This window comes from Herpailurus yagouaroundi, unplaced genomic scaffold (assembly GCF_014898765.1).
Source record: "Herpailurus yagouaroundi ecotype Mexico unplaced genomic scaffold, PumYag 182, whole genome shotgun sequence".
Lineage (NCBI taxonomy): Eukaryota > Metazoa > Chordata > Mammalia > Carnivora > Felidae > Herpailurus > Herpailurus yagouaroundi.
Window position 1 is genome coordinate 53,249,012 of NW_024412413.1, and position 16,132 is coordinate 53,265,143.

General features: G+C 41.6%; 1 pseudogene; it reads right to left on the reverse strand.

Annotated features, from left to right (window-relative positions):
- Nucleotides 1-6,726: 6,726 nt before the first annotated feature.
- LOC121040073 (transcription elongation factor 1 homolog) lies at nucleotides 6,727-6,997 on the reverse strand (annotated as a pseudogene).
- Between the last annotated feature and the right edge of the window lie 9,135 nt (nucleotides 6,998-16,132).

Sequence of the window (16,132 nt, forward strand, 5' to 3'; positions counted from 1 at the left end):
GTGGGAAGGCACCCCTAAATCTGGCGGATTCTGAAATACTTGGTTCCTGCATTAGTTACGGTTCTCCAGAGAAACAGAACCAACAGGGTATAAATACAGAAAGAGATACACTATGAGGACAAGGCTCATGTTGTTATGGAGGCGGAGAAGTCTCACGACCTGCCATCTGCAAGCTGGAGACCCATGGCAGCGTCGGTGAAGTTCTACTCCAAACCCAAAGGCCTGAGAACCAGGAGCACCGATGTCTGAGGACAGGAGAAGATGGTTGTCCCAGTTCAAACAGGAAGAGGAAACTTACCCTTCCAGCCAGGATAGATCTGGGGTGCAAGCCTTTGCCTGTGAGAGCAGATGTGGACAGACCCTCGGCTTGGTGGCAGCTGGTTGGTGACTGCAGGACAAGAGCCCTGTAGAGAAGACATGTACTCAGTATCAGGGAAGGCTGCTGTCAGCTTCTCTTCCGGCAAGGACTTATGTGGGCCTGCCTAGAAGCCATCTGTTGAAGAGTAATCAAATTAAATGAGATAATGAACATGAAACTCTTCGTAAAGTTGTCACTGTTACTATCAACATCAAATAAGGCTTAGAATATACAGATTCACAACAACATAAAGGGGAGGTTCAGGGATATATATATATACACACACACACACACATATACATGTATATGGTATATATATATATATATATATATGCACATATATGTAAATACAATTGGAAATTAGATTTAGACAGGCTTAAAATTTTGTTCTTTCATTCTCATTAAAGATTTTTCTTTTAATGTGGGCTTAGGGGTGCCTGGGTAGCTTAGTCGGTTGAGTGTCCAACTCTTGATTTCTGCTAGGATCATGATCCCAGAGTTGTGGGATCAACCCTGCATTGGGCTCTGTGCTGAGTGTGGAGTCTACTTAAGATTTTCTCTCTCTCTCTGCCCCTCTTCACACTTGCACTCTCTCTAAAATTAAATTTTTTTTTTAAAGAAATAGGAAAATTGGGGGACCTGGGTGGCTCAGTCAGTTGAGCGTTGGGCTTCGGCTCAGGTCATGATCTTGCCGTTCCCGAGTTCGAGCCCCACGTTGGGTTCTGTGCTGACAGCTCGGAGCCTGAAGCCTGTTTCGGATTCTGTGCCTCCCTCTTTCTCTGCCCCTCCCCTGCTCATGCTCTGTCTCTTTCTGTCTCTCAAAAATAAACATTACAAAAATTAAAAAAAAAAAAAAAAGAAATAGGAAAATAAAATGTGGGCTTAGTGGGGCACCTGGTAGGCTCAGTTGGGGTAACAAGCAACTCTTGATCTGAAGGTTGTGGGTTCCAGCCCCACATTGCATGTGGAGATTACTTAAAAGTAAAATCTTTAAAGTAATTAATTAAATAAAATGTGGTCTTAGAATGACACTGCACACTTAAGAAACTTGTATTATAGACAGGGAAGTGTAGTCTGGTACCAGAGGATTTGATGACAATTTATCTTAGCTATTGAAGGGGACGGGGAAAAGAATCTTCTCCTTCCATTCCCTTTAGGTTCTTGGCTGGAGTTCTGTACCCAAAAGATTAACAAGAGAAAAGCCTACAAATTTATATAAGTTTTCTGTGACATGGAAGCCTTCAGAAGGAAAATAAGACCTGGGCATTTTTATATAGGTTTGATGAAGAGTAGAAAGTCATGGGAAAGTGTGATAGATAAAGTGTAATTAATAAACTGGGAGACACTTAGCAAGGCTTGTTCCTTCAGATTCCTCTCCGAGATCTTTGGGGATAAGAATGCTCCTGGTATGGGGAGGGCATCTCTCATATGAAAATCTAAAGACCTGCTTCAGGGGGAAGATCAGAGAATCCTTCCAGCACCCTGCCATTTCTCAACTTCCCTCAGCTTAAAATATTTAGTATGCCAAGGTGCCATATTTTGGGGTAGCACGTCCTGAACTCCATCACTGTTGGTTACATGTACAATCCCTGACAGTCCAAGTTCACCTGTAAACTTGGAGCTGAAGACTGGGGAATAGTAAAGCGCATTTTTCTTCTTTCATTTGCAAAATTACCAAATTTATCCATCATATTAGTGTTGAATATATTACTGATTGAGTAAAGAAAAGGAAGACCTTTTTTTTTCTTTTATTTTCTTAATGTTTATTTTATTTTTGAGAGAGAGAGACATAACATGAGCAGGGAAGGGCAGAGAGAGAGAGAGAGAGAGATAGAATCTGAAGCAGGCTCCAGGTTCCAAACTGTCAGCACAAAGCCCGACATGGGGCTTGAACCGTGAGATCACGACCTGAGCTGAAGTCAGATGCTTAACCGACTGAGCTACCCAGGTGCCCTGAAAAGGAAGACCTTTTTTTAAAAAAAAATTTTTTTTTTAACGTTTATTTATTTTTGAGACAGAGAGAGACAGAGCATGAAGGGGGGAGAGTCAGAATCGGAAGCAGGCTCCAGGCTCCGAGCTGTCAGCACAGAGCCCGATGCAGGGCTTGAACTCACAGACCGCAAGATCATGACCTGAGCCGAAGTCGGCCGCTTAACCGACTGAGCCACCCAGGCGCCCCAAGGAAGACCTTTTAAAGAGGAGGGAGAAGAGGAATAAAAAAAGGATGAGGCAGGGTCATATGAAGGGTGCTTTAGAATTCTTTTCAACAGTCCAAAATGGAAATGAAGCATAAAAGCCCGAAGAACCTTTTTATTCAAGGAAACGCCTGTCACATCCTGCTCAAATCCATCAATGATTGGATTAAGGATGATGTCTGTTACATTCTGAAAAAAATTCATTCATCCATTTGTTTATTCTGGAGATATTTATGGAGATTTTACTATGATTCAGGAGCTATAATAAATGCTGGGGCATATGTAGGTGAATAAAACAGATACAGTCCCCAAGGAGCTTACAATCTAGTGCAGAGATAGACAAATATATGAGCAAAGAAGCAAATACATCATTCCTAACTCATATAAGCTCCACAGGGTTCTGCAATGGAGAATTAGGAAACTTTAGGTAGGCTGTTTGTGGAAAGACTTTTCGAAGAAAGGACATTTAAGCTCAGACCAGAAGCATGGGCGATAAGCTGGTGGCAGTTGGGTGGAGGGGGCATCCCAGGGAGAGGGAATGATGTAAAACAAAGCTAGGGGGTTGAGAGACACTCGGGGAGATACATGAAGGTTAAAATTGACGGAGACCTTGCCTTTGGCATTAATCAAGAAGCAGGGCTCCATGAACGCTAAAGTGCTGGCAAAAAGAAATGTTTTCCTACTCCTGGGAAATTTAGCTAACTCATTAGCAAATTCAAGTGACCCATTAGCAAAGAAAATGGATTTCTGGAGAGAGCGTAAACTGCTACAACCATCCTGCCAAATAAGTTGACGTTATCCCCGTAGAGACCAATACCCTCAATACCTTAAGACCCAGCAATGCTACCCTAGAGCAGCAGCCTTCGGAATTTTTGCTTTTGTGCCCACTATGGTAATTTCGTAAAACTCTCTACCCCTCCGAACATTTTTGGATTAATATCTAAAATGTTTTGTCCTATATGTAAACAGTTCAAAAGATAAATTCCATCATAGTTTAAGTTTTGGCATATTAAAATTAAACTATCATTTCCATATTTTAAAATCTAGCCAATGGATTAAATCTCTATGTTGCACAGTTAAAACTAATATAGCATTGTTTGTCGACTATACTCCAATAAAAAAAGAAAGAAAATGTGTTCAATGAAATCTATCGGTGATTTGGTACTCACCTTTCTTTATTAAAAAATGTTTTTTTTTTTCAACGTTTATTTATTTTTGGGACAGAGAGAGACAGAGCATGAACAGGGGAGGGTCAGAGAGAGAGGGAGACACAGAATCGGAAACAGGCTCCAGGCTCTGAGCCATCAGCCCAGAGCCCGACGCGGGGCTCGAACTCACGGAGCGCCAGATCATGACCTGGCTGAAGTCGGACGCTTAATCGACTGCGCCACCCAGGCGCCCCTAAAAAATGTTTTTTAACGTTTATTCATTTTTGAGAGACAGAGACAGAGCACGAGTGGGAGAGGGTCAGAGAAAGAGGGAGATACAGACTCTGAAGTGGACTCCAGGCTCTGAGCTGTCAGCACAGAGCCTGATGCGGGGCTCAAACTCATGACGCAAGATCATGACCTGAGCCAAAGTCAGATGCTTACCCAACTGAACCACCCAGGCTCCCCTGGTATTCACCTTTATTAAAAGTGTCCTTGGATGAACTCTTTTTAACACACAGGAATTTTATATTATTCTTTTATCTCTTTGAATCCATGTTCCCATTCTACTTTCCCCACAGAATTTTATCTTAACAGAATATATTTTATCCTTAAAGATGTTTTCTTGTCATAAATCCATGTGATAAAAAATATATATAAAATAAGTTTTAATTTATTAAAATTTATTTTCTTTCTTTTGACCACAGGACTCTTAAGTGCTAAAAAAAATTGTCTTGAATTATTATTAAAATTATTAATACTACACAATAAATCCAACAATAAATTACAAATCCTGCCAAGTAATTATTAAACATAAAGGTAAAATTTTATTGGAGAAGTATCTTTTTTTTTTTTTTTTTTAAGTAATCTCTACACCTCTCAAGATTTGCCCTCTCTCTCAACTGAACCAGCCAGGCACCCCCGGAGAAGTACCTTTTAGGGAAATGAACGGAGCTTTAATTTCTCAATTAGTTCATATTTCTTTGGATGATGTTTACTTATTTCTAAAATAAGACAGCAGTTAGCATGGAATCTCTTTCCATTTTTCTTTTGTTTATGATAAATGGAAAGTCTGAGAACCTTTTTCACGTAAATAGGTGTAGAGGAAGGAAATGGGTTTTTCTTTGTATTCTTTACAAATTGCATGACAATTTTGTGATCAGCGGGACATTTGATAATTTAACAGCTGCTCGCCAGTCATTTGCATCATCTGCTTCCTCAGCCCTGGCACCTGTGCTCCAGTGCCCCCCTTTTCGGCCCCAATGCACTAGGGGCGCATCAATGCACCAGATCCTGGAGGAGGGCAGGGCACCTCTGGCTGGAGAAAGGAAGCCAGCCCTGCTGACACTACTGAGTCCCATTTCAGAGTTCTCATTTCCAGAAATGGAAGATAATAAGCATGTGCTATTTTAAGCCATGGAATCTTCAGTAATTTTTTTATACCGGTCACAGAAAACGAACACAAGATTAATACACGTAGGCTTAGATCGTTCGTGTTAACTGCAGTGTGCAATGCCTCTCTGCAGCGTGTGCTCTTTGAGCATTGCTTCTCAAACTTACACCTGAGATGTGGTCATGATTCTGCACACACCTGTGGTTTGCAGTTTCCTTAGTTTTCCGTTGAATAACTCTACCACACACATTTTTATCTCACTATTTATCTGTCGATGAGCCTTTACGTTGTTTCCAATTTTTTGCTGTAGTAATGTTGTTGTGAACATTTTTGAATTTGTTTCCCCACGCACATGTGCAAGAGGTTCTCATAGGGTGGTGGGTTGATAACCCACGGGGATAACAAGCCTAACATGCAGCCCGTTTTCAACTTAAGGGCGGCAGAATTGCAGGGTGTATGCACCGTTCACGTTATCACTTGTGCTAAATTGCTCTCGATGTGGCCACACTGATTTAAAACCCTCCAACCGTGCATGAAGGTGCCCATGTTCCTACACACTCACATGTGACTTTACATTTTTTGCCAATATGATGAGTCTAAAATGCCATCTCCTTTTTATTTCAGTTTGCATCTCCCTGATTGCTAGCAAGGAGGAACATGTTTACACGTGTTTACTGGCGTCTGTCTCTCCTCTTCCTTGAATTGTCTGGATAACGAGAAACAACATAGCAGACAGATTTACTTGCACAGCACATGCCACATATGAAAACATAACTGTATCCCGACAGGCCTTGATGGTTATTTAAGGAGGATTTATTTAAGTAACTTCAAATGAAATGTACATGAGGAATTAATGAACATACTACATTTAATGAAATGAGTAAGCATATTTTATCTTTTTACACTAAGAAGAATTAAAAGCTACTGAAGTTCTGGCAAACTTGAACACTGCTCTTTTCACAAAAATGTCCTGCATTTATATTTCTGATCGCGCAAACTTCAATAACACAAACCCATTTTTCATTAAATGCTGAACACATTCCGGACTCTTTTTTTTTTTTTTTTTGCTTCGGCTGTTTTATTTAAGGGCTTGGACCGACAGCTATCCTCCGCCCAGCCTCTTCCTCCTCTACAAAAGCAGCTAAACATGAAAAGGGTCTGTTGTGCCAGGCCCCGGCCAAGGGGCCCGTGGGACTGTGGCTTTGAATCTCAGGCCACAGGCCTTGGAAGGCAGGGAGGGAGGAAGGGCGGTCCAGTTCAAACGGGCAAAGTGTCAGTAAGGTGGGTGAGGAGGCTGAAGAGTCCCTAGGCAGCCTCTGCTGGGCTTGTCCTTGACCAGAACGTCGTCGAGAGACACAGGCCCCGAGGAGGAGTAAGCGAGTTAAAGGCTTTCAGAGCCAAGGGAAGCACTTCAGGCCCCCAGGGGGCCCAACACCCCCCACTCAACTCCAGTCCGTGCCCACAAGCACACTGTTACTGCCACACTTGCAGCCGTGTGCCCACACCCACTCCATATACCTGTGAAGGCCCTGGATACACACCCTCCTGGACCCTGGAACGTCTCTGGGTCGGGCCCCAGTGCGACAGGTGCACAGCAGGCCGGACAGCCAAGTGGGTGGGCCTTCTGCTTCGCTAGTGATTGGCTGTCTCGCAGGCATCTATCCAATCGCCGTATGCGCCCACTGCGCATTCTGACGAATGCGAGACGGGCATCTGAATTCTCCAGGCACTAGGTGTTAAGAGATGACTTCTGTCTTGCGGGCACGGTCCATTTTCACGTCCCAAGACTTCTCATGGTTGCAGAAGGGCCAGGTGAATGCTTGTCATCTTCTTCTTGGGAGGTGGCTTCCGTTTTGATTTTCTGCACCTCATGTCTGTAGGAGGACAAACACTTGCCTCCCCTCATTGCCACGTTCACCTGGGAGACAGTCTTTTATTTATTTTTAGTTTTACTTATTTATTTTGAGTGGGGGGGTGGGTAGGAGGAGAGAGAAAGGGAGAGAGAATTCCAAGCAGGCTCCACACTGTCAAGCCCAGCGTCCGATTTAAGGGCTCCAACTCACAAATCGTGAGACCAGAAGCCCAGGGGAAACCAAGAGCCGGAAGCTTAACAGAGCCACCCAGGCGTCCCACATTCTGGATTCTAACCAGTTCAGGTGGAAAGAATGAAAACTAACACTGAGAATATCATCTCGATTCCTAGGTTGTAAAGGAAAGGGGCCTGACAGAATATCATGCCTTGGCAGTGTGGCCAGATGTTCTGGTGGGTGGCCCCAAAGCAGTGGTGTGGGAGACAGTGGCTCACTGCAAAGACTTGTCTGCCCTAATGCCGATAGCCGCCTTGCCCCAACCCGGACTTTCCTCTGGCGGCTCAGTAGGGAAATGCCGGAAACAAGTTACAAAAAACCATAATGACATTTGTAGTTTCACACCCCCCTCTTCTGGACAAAACCTGAACTTGCACCTGTGAAAGCCATCAGCTTTCCACTGCATATTATAACTAAAAATTTCCTTTTCCGCATTTCTACTTTGTAACCAAGGTTTACCAAATATATAATATGTATATGTTATATACATAAAGATTCAAACTGAGAATCTTTTATCTATCTGGCATCTAATGTATGTGTCACAGGTGGATATACATAGGTAGGTGATAGCTTGCTTTGTCTTCCTTCCTTTAAATTTTTTTTTGTTTGTTTATTCATTTTTGAGAGAGAGAGAGAGAGGGAGAGAGAGAGAGAGAGACAGAGTGTGAGCAGAGAAGAAGAGAGAGAGACACACACACAGAATCCGAAGCAGGCTCCAGGCTCTGAGCCGTCAGCACAGAGACTGATTGGGGCTCAAACCCATGAACCGCGAGATCATGACCTGAGCAGAAGTCAGACGCTCAACCAACTGAGACACCCAGGCGCCCCCTTCCTTTTCTCTCAAGTCTTTGTTGATATGGAAATCCCTTCGATAAAGTATTTTAAAATGTTATCAATTGATAATTTGCCCTTGACTTGACGTCTTTCCTTATACTCTGTTGTGTACATTTTGATCCTGATATTCATGTATTTGTTGTCCCCACCCCCAACTCCCTGCCCTCCAAGAAAGTGAAGTTGACTCAGCAGAAATCACACACTTTATTACACCTGCCCATATTTCTTTGCTTTCCATTTCTCCCTCCCCTCCCACTTACCCATCCTCCTTTCTTCCCTCATTTTTTTTTTTTATCATTTGTAACTGTTTGAATGCATTTTACTATAACATAAGAAATATTGGGGAACCAAACATGGGGAAGATGATAGTCATACATAATATATTCAGAGGGTTTCTCTATTACTATGGTTACTCATAAATTGAGCCAAGGTTTTGTTGGATTTACTCTTTTTTGTTTTTTGTTTGTTTATATGGATGTGGTGTAAAATTCATGCAGTACCAAAATGTATATAGTGGAGGTCTCTTTCATTCAACAGCTTCCCTCCTGGGAGCAATCTCTAAAGTCAGTTCCTTAACACATGTATTTTGAAAGCATATTTTTTTTTTAAAAAAAGCATATTTTAAAAGCATGCATTTTAAATGCATATGGCTAACAAAATGCAGTAGGTTTTCAGGTGGTGAGATATGTTCCTCATTTCACAAAAAGAAAAAAAAGCATATGCTCTCAATTACCCTCCTGGTGTTTCCTCCTAATCCTTTTTGCACATACTGTACTTTGAGTAGTTTTCCAAGTGGGTAGGTCCTCAACATCAGCATCTCCTGGGAACCTGTTAGAAATGCAAATGATCAGTCCTGCCCCAGATTTACTGAATCCGAAGCTCTGGGAGTGGGCCCAACAGTCTGTGGTTTCACAAGCTTTTCAGGAGATTCTGAGGTTTGCTGGAGTTTGAGGACCCTGAGAAGTAAACAGAATCTCAAAGGCAGGGTGGTTTAAAAATCTCCTCAGGTCATCTTACTGGGCAGATAGCATTAAGAACCTGGGCTGGCCTGATAGACAACCCCAACCCCACCCCACCTCGAACCTTTCTCATTCTCTGCCTTTTCATGCTGGATGCCCACCCTTTGCTCCCGTTTTACAGATAAGAAAACTAGATTCAAAGAGATTGAGTTACTTATTCCAGAAAAGTAAAGGGGTATTGGCAGAGTTAGGTCTCAAAGCCAATATCCTTGGAATTCTTTGTCAGCGCACTTTCTGTTTTTCCACGCTGCCACTCCCAGCTACTACCCTTTATTTCTTTTGCCCATTTTCTGTTAATTGTTTTGTTTTTTTAATCACAGTTGTTCATATGTTCTGAATTCTGATATTTTGTGTTATATTCACTACCTATATCTTCTATTGGTTGATGATCTGTTTTTTCTTTATCTACTTACTCGTTTATTGTTACTATATTTAAAAAAATTCCCATATAATTGGGGTGCCTGGGTGGCTCAGTCGGTTGAGCATCCAACTTTGGCTCAGATCATGATCTCGTGGTTTGTGGGTTCGAGCCCTGTGTCAGGCTCTGTGCTGACAGAACTGGGAGCCTGCTTTGAATTCTGTGTCTCCCTCTCTCTCTGTCCCTCCCTCTCTTGTGCTCTGTCTCTGTCTCTCTCTCTCAAAAATTAAAAAAAAAATTAGTTATGATTTGAATTACTAAGAAATTTACATTCCAGGGGCACCTGGGCGGCTAGTGGGTTAAGCATCCTACTTTTGCTCAGGTCATGATCTTGTGGTTTGTGAGTTCGAGCCCCATGTCAGGCTCTGTGCTGACAGCTCAGAGCTTGGAGTCTGCTTCAGATTCTCTGTCTGTCTGTCTGTCTGTCTCTCTCTGCTCCTTCCCTGCTTACACTCTGTCTCTCTATCTCAAAAATAAATAAACGTTGAAAAAAATTAAAAAAGAAATATTAAAATTCTAGTATGGTTAACATACAGTGTTATGTTGATCCCTTTCCCCTTTCCTTATGATACATTTTGTTACTGTAAAGTTTATCGGTTTTCCTTGTAGCTTCTGCTCATTGTAACTTAAAAAAAAAGTCCTTTCCTATCTAAAAGTTATAAAGTTATTTTTCCTATAAATATTTTTAAAGAGTTTGTAATTTTGCTTTTCATATAATTTTTTTTTTTTTAAGTAAGCATCACACCCAATGTGGAGCCCAGTGAGGGGCTTAAACTCATGACCCTGAGATCAAGGCCTGATCTGAGATCAAGAGTCAGATGCTTACCCAACTGAGCCAGCCAGGTGCCCCTCATACGTTTTTTAAATAGATTTTATTTTTAAGTAAGCTCTTCACCCAACATGGGGCTTGAACTTACAACCCTGAGATCAGGAGTTGTGTGTTCTATCAAATGAGCCAGCCAGGTGCCCATTTTTCATACTTTTATATTTAATCCACCTGGAATTTATTTTTGTGTGTGCTGTGAGGCATGGCTTTAGTTCATGTTTTCCCACATGGATAGTCAGCCCAGAACTACTTACTGAAAAGTACATATTTCTAATGACCTGCAATGTCCCTGTGTCACATAACTTTCCATATATCTTTTACTTCTTTAAACAATTTTTTTTTAATGTTTACTTTTGAGAGAGAGAGAGAGAGAGAGAGAGAGAGAGACAGAGATAGAGCATGAGCTGGGGAGGGGCAGAGAGAGAGGGAGGCACAGAATCTGAAGCAGGCTCCAGGTTCTGAGCTGTCAGCACAGATCCCAACACAGGGATCAAACCCACAGACTTCGAGATCATGACCTGAGCAGAAGTCAGACGCTTAAACGACTGAGCCACCCAGATGCCCCCGTACTTTTTCCTTCTTATTCATGTCTTCTTGGCTACTCCTGACCCTTTGTTATTTTAAAGAATGTCCTTCAATTTGGTCCTTTCTATGTTTCTTCAGGAATACTTTCAGGGTGTGTATTTTTACCAGTAATATCACAGAAATGATATGTCCTTCATAATGCATCCTGTCAAGAGGCATATGATACTTACTTATCTCTTTATCCCATAATATAAATTCTATCATTTGGCTAAGTTGGTGTCTATCAGGTTTGTCTCCGTAGGTTTCCTTTTTTTTTTTTTAAGTTTATTTATTTATTTTTGGGGGAGGGGGGAGGCAGGGGGAGGGGGAGGGGCAGAGAGAGGAGAGAGAGAGTCCCAAGCAGGCTCTGCACTGACAGTGTGGGGCTAGAACTCACGAACGGTGAGATCATGACCCAAGCTGAAATCAAGAGTCAAATACTTACCTGACTGAGCCATTCAGGTGTCCCAGTTTTTTCCCTGTAAAACTTACTATTCTGTCCTCTGTAATTAATAAGTATTTTGTGAGGAGATATTTTGAGACTATGCAAATCTCCTCTTTCTTATCAGACTTTCACCCACTAGTTTTAGAACCACTGGTCTAACCTATCAGGGGAGAGCAGTTATTGTTTGCTTCCTAGAAATGCGTATGCCAGACAGTAAGAAGGGGCATTGTCCCTGGATATGGAATGTGCTAGTCAGGTGTGCTAGGTTATGCTGCACGACAAACAACCCTCATATCCCAGTGGCTTACCATAACAAGTTTATCCATGTCGTTCTCCATGTTCATAGTGAGTTGTTACGGGGTCTGTTTACTCAGGACACAGGCTGATTGAGGTTTCTCTTGACCTAGGCTTTCATAACTGATGAGGTACAAAGAGGGAATGAGGTTAATTATGCATCGTCACTTAAATCTCCTGCCTGGAAGTGAAACATCACCCCTACTATCCTCCATCAGCCTAAGTAAACCACCTGGATATACCTATCCTTTTTTTTTTTTTTTTTAAGATTTTATTTTTAGGTAATCTCTACACCCAACATGGGGCTCAAACTTACAACCCAGAGATTAAGAGTTATGTGCTCTCCTGAGTTTGCAGTGCCCACACATGGCTATATCTATCTTTTTTTTTTTTTTGATGTTTATTTATTTACTTAGAGTGAGAGAGGAAGAGGGGAAGAGAGAGAAAGAGAAAGAGAATCTGAAGCAGGCTCTGGGCTATCAGCTCAGAGCCTGATGCAGGGCTCGAACCCATGAACTCTGAGATCATGACCTGAGCCAAAACCAAGAGTTGGATGTTTAACCGACTGAGTCACCCACATGTCCCTCGGTTCACCCACGTGTCCCTCAAAATGAGTATTTTCATTCAATATTTGTTTTAAATTGTCAAAATGCAAAAGAACCCACAATGAACAAGAATATCTAAAGTTTGAATACCGACAAGATGGGTAGTATAACCTAGCAAAAGCTCACGAAAGAACTAAAGAATTATTTTATTATTTATTTATTTTAATGTTTATTTATTTTTAAGAAAGAGGCAGAGCATGAGCAGGGGAGGGGCAGAGACACACACACACACAGAATCCAAAGCAGGCTCCAGGCTCTGAGCTGTCAGCACAGAGCCTGACACGGGGTTCGAACTCACAAACTATGAGATCATGACCTGAGCTGAAGTCAGATGCTTAATTGACTGAGCCACCCAGATGCCCCAAGAATTATTTTTTTTTTTAAAGAAAGGTTTTGGGGGCGCCTGGGTGGCTCAGTCGGTTGAGCGTCCGACTTCGGCTCAGGTCACGATCTCTAGGTCCGTGAGTTTGAGCCCTGCGTCAGGCTCTGTGCTGACAGCTCAGAGCCTGGAGCCTGCTTCCGATTCTGTGTCTCCCTCTCTCTCTGCCCCTCCCCTGTTCATGCTCTGTCTCTCTCAAAAATAAATAAACGTTAAAAAAAAAAAAAAAAAAGAAAGGTTTTGATGCAACTAAAACAAATCCCAGCTGGAGTTTAGCAACAGGTAAGGAATAGAAAATCGGAAGGACATGATGAATAAAAGGTCAACATCAATTAGAAAACTGATTTTGACGTATTGACTCATTATCACATTTTTTGCTTTGTTTTTAGTGAGTTTTAAAAGGCTTTAATTAAAACGAGTATCTCAAACAACAGACTAGAAAAGAAGAACAAATCAAAAAGAGAAAACACCAACTTTGGAAACTGAGGTCAGACTGCATTAAGAAGGCCCCTTCTGGCCTGGCAGGAGATTCCTCTGTGGTTTTCAAAAACAAGGCTTCACTGTAGGTATATCCAGGAAGGTAAGTTGCAAGGATTGCTTCCATTTTCATTTCAGAAAGGTAAATAAGATAATATATTTAAAACAATTCAAATACATTTTAAGTAAGACAGGCTGTAGAAACCATGCTTGAACCTAAGATAAATTTAAACCAGTTGATTTAGCCATCCAGATATTCTAAGTGCAGCTTGTTTGTCTAACTTCTTTCAGTAAACAGTCTGAGAATCTATCATTTGCATTCGGATTGATAAACAAAACATAATCCCTGTTATTATTTGAAAGAGGCCAGTGTGAGCTCTAGAAAGCAAATAAAAGACAAATGCAGCAGCATCTGAAAATATTTCCAAGTGCTTAATTTGTAATTTTATTTATTTATTTTCTTTAGCATTACCGGCTTCGCAAAATTTGAAGGTCGGCACTGAGATTCATTCACAGAATCTGCGGTCCACTGATTAGCAACACAGTAGGTATTCAACAGTTATTGTTGAGTGTGTTAGTTTTGCCACCGTCAGTCCCACATCAGAATGTAAAACATGCTATATTCACTTGCACTATTTACTCCTTTTGGCAAAAGTTATTTTAACTGTAAAAGAGGGCACGTAAGAACCATTGCAATAAAATGATTTCAATAGAAGTACATCCTGACAGGTGAACAGCCCAGAGTGTAACTTCCTCTGTGACACTGCTGTGGTGGCCGCCTCACGTCCAGTACAAATGTAGGACCCCTAGGGACTGAGATTGCAAGTTGAAAAAAATAAAAAAAGAACAGGGGCACCTGGGTGGCTCAGTTGGTTAAATGTCTGACTTTGGCTCAGGTCGTGATCTCACGGTTCGTGGGTTTCGAGCCCAGGGTCAGGCTTTTTGCTCACAGCTCAGTCTGGAGCCTGCTTTGGATTCTGTGTCTCCCTCTCTCTCTGCCCCTCCCACAGCTCTCAAAAATAAATAAACATTAAAAAAAAAAAGAACATAGTTTTGGGGCACCTGGGTGGCTCAGTTGGTTAAGCATCCAACTTTGGCTCAGGTCATGATCTTGTGGTTGGTGAGTTCGAGCTCTGCATTGGGCTCTTTGCTGTCAGTGTGGAGCCTGCTTCGGATCCTGTCTCCCCCTCTGTCCCTCCCCTGCTTTCTCTCTCTCAACAATAAATAAACATAAAAAAGTAATTATTATTATTTTTATTGAGGTATAATTGACATATAACATTACATCACACTTAGGTGTACAACATAATGATTCAGTATTTGTATATATTAGTAAATGATCACCACAACAAGTCAACATCCATCCCCATACATAGTTGCAAAAATTTTTTCTTATAAGGTCTATATTAGAAGTTATTGATACCATAAATAAACTTCATACTTCAGAAGTTCTATTTGCCAGATATAGCTTTCACTTATTTTATAGATCAAATAATGTATCTTATATGTAAGGTTTTCTACATTATGTTTTCCGAAATTTGGAATTGATTTCAGTAACATATTATCTCTGAAGCAGATACTTGCTACCTGAAAAAAGATTATTTTATTACAAAATGTGCCTGAGCCAAATATAAATTTGAAGAGCCATAAAAGTATAGAACTTGGTAATTAATTGGAAGGCTAGGGAGAAATAAATAGGAATTTGCAGATTCTAGCTTGACAAACAGCATGGTTAGTGACACCATTTACTGAGGTTAAGGTTTGAGAGGAAATAGGGGTGTGTGTGTGTGTGTGTGTGTGTGTGTGTGTTTTGGAAGAGGAAGACAACTAATTGTGTAGTTTAAGATGTTTGAAAGACATCTAAATGGAAACAAGTCACTTTAGGACCAGTGACACATGGAAGACACTATGGCAATAGGCCAGACAACTTGCATCGAGTGGGAGCAATTCCTTCTGGGAACTACCCTCTCAATGAACCAGCTTTCAGTGATCCCCTGTGGGATGAATGTCCTGTGGGATGAATTCACTTGATGGATGGAGATAACTGAAACCCTTTGCCTGCGCTGATGGGTGGTTCCATAGACCTAGTGGCAGTTAACCTGAGTAGCTTATAACCATCCCAGGAACCTGTCTTCTCCTCAAGCGATGCATCAGGAAAGTCTTGGTTCCAGCTGATCCTAGAGGAGAAAAAAATTCTGCCCCAAAGTCCCTATGCTGGTACTAAAAGATGCCATGAAATCGATTTATCCTTTAAATTCCACTCTAGACAAGTTCGGATGCTTTATCCATGGACAGACAGGTCTTTCTCTGAATTCCCATAGTTCTTTGTAAATATGTCTACTGGAATTCTTAGCACGAATGCTCTGTAATATTTGTGTAATTCTCTCTTCCAGCAGGCTGTGAGCTCTTGAGGACGGGACACAGTTTTTGTTGCTGTTGTCGTTTGTTTTTTAATTCCTTACATATAGGTACATTCCTGGTACATAGGGTATGTTGCAAAATATTTAATGTATGAATGCATTCAGCTGACTGGCTCCTTCTTGAGGTGTAAAATTCTGTATAAGTGACAGAAAAGCAACCTGAAATAGTGGAGTTCCCTCCCAGCATTGGCCTCAAAGCCTGTATTTCTGGTTTAGTGAAACTTTGAATTCAGACCTTGATGCGTTCTGGAGCTTCAAGCTTTAGGGACTCCAGTTTTGTCATGCAAATCGCCAGAACTATGTAGGCAGATTTCCAACTAAGTCTAGAGTCAACTGACAGCTTGGAGTTGCCCGTTAGAAAGTAACTCACAAACTCCGTAGAGTAAGGAAGGATGTTGGAAGACACTGGAACATTTCTTTTGATATGATTCACTTGTCTGTTGCCAAGGTCTTGACATTCCAAAGGCTTTGCTGGCAACAAATGGATCAATGCAGACAGCATTTTTTGGAAGGTTGACAAGCAGCACCAAGTACCACATAAAGAGATAGATGGTACCATCTTGTGGTAAAACACAGTACACAGGTGGATGAGTTTCCTTAGAATTGAATAGGGTTGTGGCAGGCACCACGATTCTCCAACGTGAAGATGAGGTCCTTCACGAGCAGGCTG